This window comes from Hemicordylus capensis, chromosome 3 (genome assembly GCF_027244095.1).
Source record: "Hemicordylus capensis ecotype Gifberg chromosome 3, rHemCap1.1.pri, whole genome shotgun sequence".
Taxonomy (NCBI): Eukaryota; Metazoa; Chordata; class Lepidosauria; order Squamata; family Cordylidae; genus Hemicordylus; species Hemicordylus capensis.
The window spans coordinates 295,010,045-295,016,044 of NC_069659.1; the positions used below are offsets into that span (position 1 = coordinate 295,010,045).

At 41.9% G+C, this 6,000-nt stretch overlaps 1 long non-coding RNA gene across 1 annotated transcript in view; it reads left to right on the top strand.

Moving 5' to 3' along the window:
- The window catches only part of LOC128348968 (uncharacterized), a 56,821-nt gene extending 51,167 nt beyond the window's left edge, over nucleotides 1-5,654 (top strand). The window contains exon 4 of the long non-coding RNA XR_008318458.1: nucleotides 5,592-5,654. This is a non-coding gene — a long non-coding RNA (uncharacterized LOC128348968). The remainder of the gene's footprint in view (nucleotides 1-5,591) is intronic.
- The last annotated feature ends 346 nt before the right edge of the window (nucleotides 5,655-6,000 follow it).

Below are 6,000 nucleotides of genomic sequence, written 5' to 3' on the forward strand. Positions count from 1 at the left end.
AAATTTTATGTTGGGAAAGAAGCGGATGAAAGGTACTTAGAAGGAGCCAGCATAAGATAGTAGTTGGAGTCAGGGGCGTAGCAAGGTGGGAGTGTGCCCAGAGACAAGATTTTAAAATGGGCCCCCGCTCACGGAAGCTCAGCTCATGAAGTAAAGAAATCTTAAATGAGGCTGAATAGTGGTAACAAAAAGCATAGTAAAATTTATATAATGGTACTAGAGAAAGACATGCAGTTCTGGTAGCTCCAGGTCTTAACACTCATATCAATTTCAGAGGATGAATACAACTGAAGGAAGCCCGGGCGGGTGTGCGGCTGGGGGAGTCAGTCATGTGACTTGCCTCTGCCCCCCCCTGCAGGCAGTGGGCCCCCAGACAACTGTCTCCCCTTGCCCTATTATAGTTATGCCCCTGGTTGGAGTACCAGACTAGGTTTTGGGAAATCCATGTTCAAATCCCCACTCAGCCATGAAACACACGGGGTGACTCTGGGCCAGTCATTCTCTCTCAGCCTAACCTACCTTGCAGGGTTGTTGTGAGGATAAAACATGGCTAGACCATGTATGCCACCCTAAGTTTCTTGGAAGAAAGAGAGAATAAAAGCTGAAAAAAGAAAAAGAAATAGTTAGAAGTTACCTTAGAATTCTTCTAGTCTAACCCCCTACTCATTAGAGGAAACTGCTACAGCATCCCTGACAGATGCCCATCCAGCCTGTGTCTGAACTGCACTGTACATTTACCTTTTTTTTTTAATGGATCAACATAGGTACTTCCCATTTGTGCCTGCTTTACAATCAGAATATAATGATGATATTTAGTATTTGTATAGCACTTGTCTTTAAATTCCAAAAGGCTGGTTCTCATGATCAAAGTGCTGCCAAAAGTTGGCCAGAGGAGGGATTTGGAGGCATGCACATTCCTACTATTTGATCACCTGGAGGTTTTACAGACAGCCCCCCCCCAAAAAAAAATCCAATCCTGATTGGAGTGTGCAGGGTCCACATATTTGCTGGATTTAACCTGACCTCCCTGTGGGCTATCAGGGATCAGTACAGACAGGGCTTTTGTTTTCCTCCAAAGGGAGGCTGCAAATTCTGGTTTAGCTGGAGTTATGTCTGAGGTAAAAAAAATCCTGTATTTCCAGCAGCTTTTGGAAAAAACTCCAGGGCTTCTGCTTTCTCCAAAGGTGTTGATGGAGGTGCTGATGGCTATGCGAATGGTCCATCTAATCCCTCAACTTAAAATGCCTCGAATCTGCCAGATTCACTCTTCAGATACCCCAGCCATGTGTGAAAAACCTCCTGGAGCTTTCCCAGACAGCAGGCATTACTGCGGGTTTACTGCAAGTTTGAAGTTGCCCCCCAAAACCGAAGCAAAGTGTGGGTTTTTTTTTACCCCGATATAAATTGGGTTACACTAGAACGTGCAATAAAAAACTGTGTAAAGTGCTCTCCGATAGCTCTCAGGGACTTCTGGGTAAAATTGGCTGATATCGGAACGCACCCTCTCCATTCTGGAGGAAATGCAAACTAAAAGCCCTGGCGTGGAAAACTTCCTGGACATAAAAGTGTTGGGTGGAGAACTAGAAAATGATGGTGTGTGAGGTGCCATTGTAGCTGATCATCAGGAGCAGCTGACCTCCTCCACTCTGGATCAAATCCAAGATCACTAACGCTGGCAGACTGCACCAACCATTTAATTAATTAATTTTATATACCGCCCTTCCTAAAGTGGCCCAGGGTTGTTTACATAAAAATAAAACACACACAATAAAACAATTAAAATAAAAAACCTATGATTGTGCCTCCCACACCATCATTGCCCAGTCCTCTGCCCGACATTTTCACTACCCAGATGATCAAATATTGGAAGTGTGTATCCCTCCTCCTCCCTCCTCCACTTGACTTTTGGTGGCCCTTTGACAGTGAGAACCAGCCCATTATCATAGTAACCTTTAAAACAAGCTTGCATAGGCCTTTATCTCTAGGCCTATGTTTCAAATGAAGCTGGCATACATAAAGACATTAGGTGGCAGTTTCATGCCAGTGCTACAGTATAGCAATAAGAAGTCCTTCTGGAGAGATGTAGGGTGATTCATACATGCATGGACATGACTTGATTAACTGCTGAATGTGTGACATGCTCCACAGAAAAACATTGCATTCAATATAATGGGGAACCTGTAGAATTTGCTCCATGATGGCCCATTCACACATGTATGTCATGACATGATGCTGCAGCCATGAGATGTTGGCCATGAATGTGTGGTCTTTTGCTCACCAAAACAGATACTCTGAGATGCTAAGGTCTTGTTTTTGCTATGGATTCATAAAACCTGGACTCATAATGATAATATTTATGTTGTACCTATACTGAGGTTTTTATCCTGATTGTTCAGCTGCTAATGTAATTTTTGTTATAGAAAGAGGGGGTGGGGATATGGAAGCCCTCCTAAGAAGGTGCTCATGTCATGTGTAGTTTGACCCTAAGAAACTGAAATGAAAAATCTGCAATGTTAGCATATTCCGTGGCAGGTGGGACCAAATATGATTACCTTTAGGGTACCAAGTCATACTGTGGGTTGGCTTCAGGAGTTGTTTGTATCTTCCTTTCGATTGGCTGTGTCTCCCACTGTCCCACTGCCAACACAGGAATAGTTCCAGCAGTATCATGAAGCTGGAATGAAGCATTAAAAAATGTGTTTACAGAGCTCATTGGTAAATCAGAACATTAGTGGGGAGGAAATCAGATACAGAAAAGCCGATCAAGATTTATAGATCAGAATTTGGCATTAAAATGTGAGCATTGGATCTATAAATGCTGGTCATAGCAGTGACAGAGCCTCAGAATTATGGTGTGTAAATCAGTCTGTTGTATTCCAAATGCAAAGAAGAGATTTGTAAATGAACACCTTAAATTTTTTTTTAAAACTTAGAACTTATTGGTATGACTTGTGATTATGTTTCAGGATTTGTAAATCTGTTTTAGGATTTGTAAATCTATTTCCTGACTCATAAGCCAATCGAATGTTTCAGAAGTCAGTCAGGTAGTTAAATCTGATGCTAAAAGTCATGGCTTGTAAATCAAAATGCAGTTCTTAGCTCCTTTGTGTGTGTGTGTGGAAAGGATTTATTAATCTAAACGGAGATATCTAAATCTGGTTTATTAGAGATTTATAAATAAATCTTTATTTGATTGATAAATAAAGCCCCCCCAAGAATGGCTTGGCTCACAGCAGATGATGAGTCAGGATGTACAAAATGGCCATGACAAGGAGGCCGCATTGCTGTCTGTCAAAAAGAGAAAGAAAGAAAAAAGACCCAAGATTTAGCACTGCAACAGCTTTAGCCTTCATTAAAAAGGAAAAGCTTCATGACCCCATATCATGGCACTGTACCATGTGTGGAGAGGATACTCGGGTGATTTCTCTGACCAACAATTGTGTCCCCCCATTAAGGCATGTGAATACCCCCCTCCCCTTGTACAAACAGATGCCCATTAAAACTCCTTGATAACCTCTTGGCTTCAAATTTCCCATCGGGGCAATGGGTGAGCATTCATGTAACACTCTCTGCTTCACAAGTTTAACGATATAAATGTGGCTCTTATATTTAAAAGAAGAAGAAGAAAAATCAAATTTTCACAGTTCTAAAACTTTTTTAAAGCATTTAAATTTTAAGCCAGGGATTTATAAATGGGCTATTAAAGTTTAAGAGTTTCATTATAGTTTTTTTTATTTAAAAAAATCATAATTACTTGAGGTAGGGGAGGAGGGCTAGGTCTACTTTATTCCTAGTGGAAACTATACATACATATGAAGTATCTATATAAAAGCTGGAACTGAGCTTATATTAATACAGTTTAACTGATATTCAATAACTTCACCCTCCCCTTTTCCTATTGTCCATATTTAAATACTTCAAAAAGAATTCTAATCAAGTGGAAATTAATAGGGGAGGAAATACTGGGGCTAGCAGGAGAGGGCTCTAATCCCACTATCTCTTAATATTTCAAAGTCTCTTTTATTTTCCTAATAAAGAGAGGGAGAGAGGAAGGGAGAGGGAGAAAGTGGAATTAATCCAGTGCTCTGAACTGTCCTCTCGTCTTACTGCTTTAAATAAATTCTAAGAGCATATTGCGCATGAGAAGGCCATTCCTGGCCAGTGGCCAAGTTGGACTGACAATTCCCAACTTTTCCTTTCTTTAGTAAGAGCAGAGAAGGAGAGGCAGCATGGCACAAAAGTCCACTTTGTGTCATCTGGAGATAAGTGTCCCATTCCATATGAGAGGCTCCTTGTGTATGGGGAGCCCAGATGAACATGTGGAGGGACTCATCATGGGAAGGTGTTCCTTTTGCAATGGCATCTTAGGAACTGCTCCATGTATATTCACATGCATGGCTATGGATTTCCACCATGTATAAAATCTGCCCCTGCCTTTACAGTGAATCCAGAAGCCCACACCTTGAGCACATTAAGGATTTGAGAGAACTTCAGCTAGGCCCCAGCGTTTTCCTCTACAGTGTGTGCCTTGACTCCCTCTTTGTCTTCTTTCTCTCAAATTCTAATTCTGTGTTTGAAAGTAAGGAGCTTCAGTTCCTTTTCCCGATGGAGAGCTTGTGAGCCTGGAAATGTGGAAGGGTTTTGGGTTTTGGGTTGTTGGGTTTTTTTAGTGATATGGCTCAATGTGTCCTAAACAGAGGATGAACATACTTCTCAAAAGTGCTTGCAGAACATCTAATGATCTACACAGAAGAGTTAACAAAACATAGGGACCACCTCAAATGTGCTAGCATGTAGGTTTTTTTCCTAGCACTTTTGGAGTGGTTCCTTTATTTTGTTGACTCTTCTATGTGCATCATCTGAAAATTTGCAAGCAGTTTTCTACAGTATGTTTGCCCTCTGTTTATGACCCTTTGTAAGCATAGACAGACCTGACCTTGGAAGGAGCAGACTGGTGGATGGGTGATAAAGCCTCATATCAGAAGTATGGAGCAAAATGATATTTGGTCTCCTCTGCCACTACAATTTTGTGCTTCGGTTCATGATCTTAGCTTGCCAAAGAACTATCTAGGTCAGGGATGGCCAAACTGAGGCTTTTGCAATTGCAGCTGGGAATGATGGGAATTGTAGTCCAACAGCAGCTGGAGACCCTTTGGCTGACCACCCCTAATCTAGAGACTATTTATTTTTGCATTAATGGTAAAGAAAAGGTATTGTGTAACCATTAGATCTTCTGTCTCAGTATGGATCCTAAGTCCGAGGCAAATGAGGTAATTGTTCTTGCTCAAGAATATTAGAAAAATGTGAGAGACCATGATCTAGTTTTGTCTTTCTTTTGTTGTACTTGTCTCACAGGCAAATTAACTATTCACAGGGGTTGTAGTAACATGCATTATTCTTACCAAAATTGAAATTTCCTTCACAGAAGCACAACCACCAGTGCTATTACCATGATTTTTTTTAAAGTATGTAGATTTACTGCTGTTCTCACATGGATAGTATCTGTGACAACTATTCTAACTCACAATTTATTTATGATATTTTTGTTCCACTGCTTCTCCAATGTTCTTTCCTCCCTTCTACCTTCACAGCAACTTCACAGTTAGGCTAGGCTGAAGAAGAGTGACTGGCCCATGACCGCCCAGTGTGAGGAGTGACTGGGGCTAGAACCAGGATCATTTGGCTCGGTGAGTGGCTGTCCTATGTGGTGAACCAGCAAGACTGTGTGTTGGAGCATCTTCCTGGGCAGCATAGTGTTACCAGGCTCTGGTCTGGCCTTGTCCATGCAGACTGGTTATTGGTTCCTCCTAGACAGGAAGAGGTGTAAGATGTTCTGTTTGGGCTGGGACTTGGCCTGGACAACAGTGGTCTCCCAGCATTGGCTCCTGACTCTTGGCTTGTCCTTTGGCTTCTGGTTTCCAGCTCCTGGTCCCATCCTACCCATTTCCCATGGCTCACCCTAGGAGCTTCTTGGCTGAGTGGTTTCAACCCAGGTCTCCT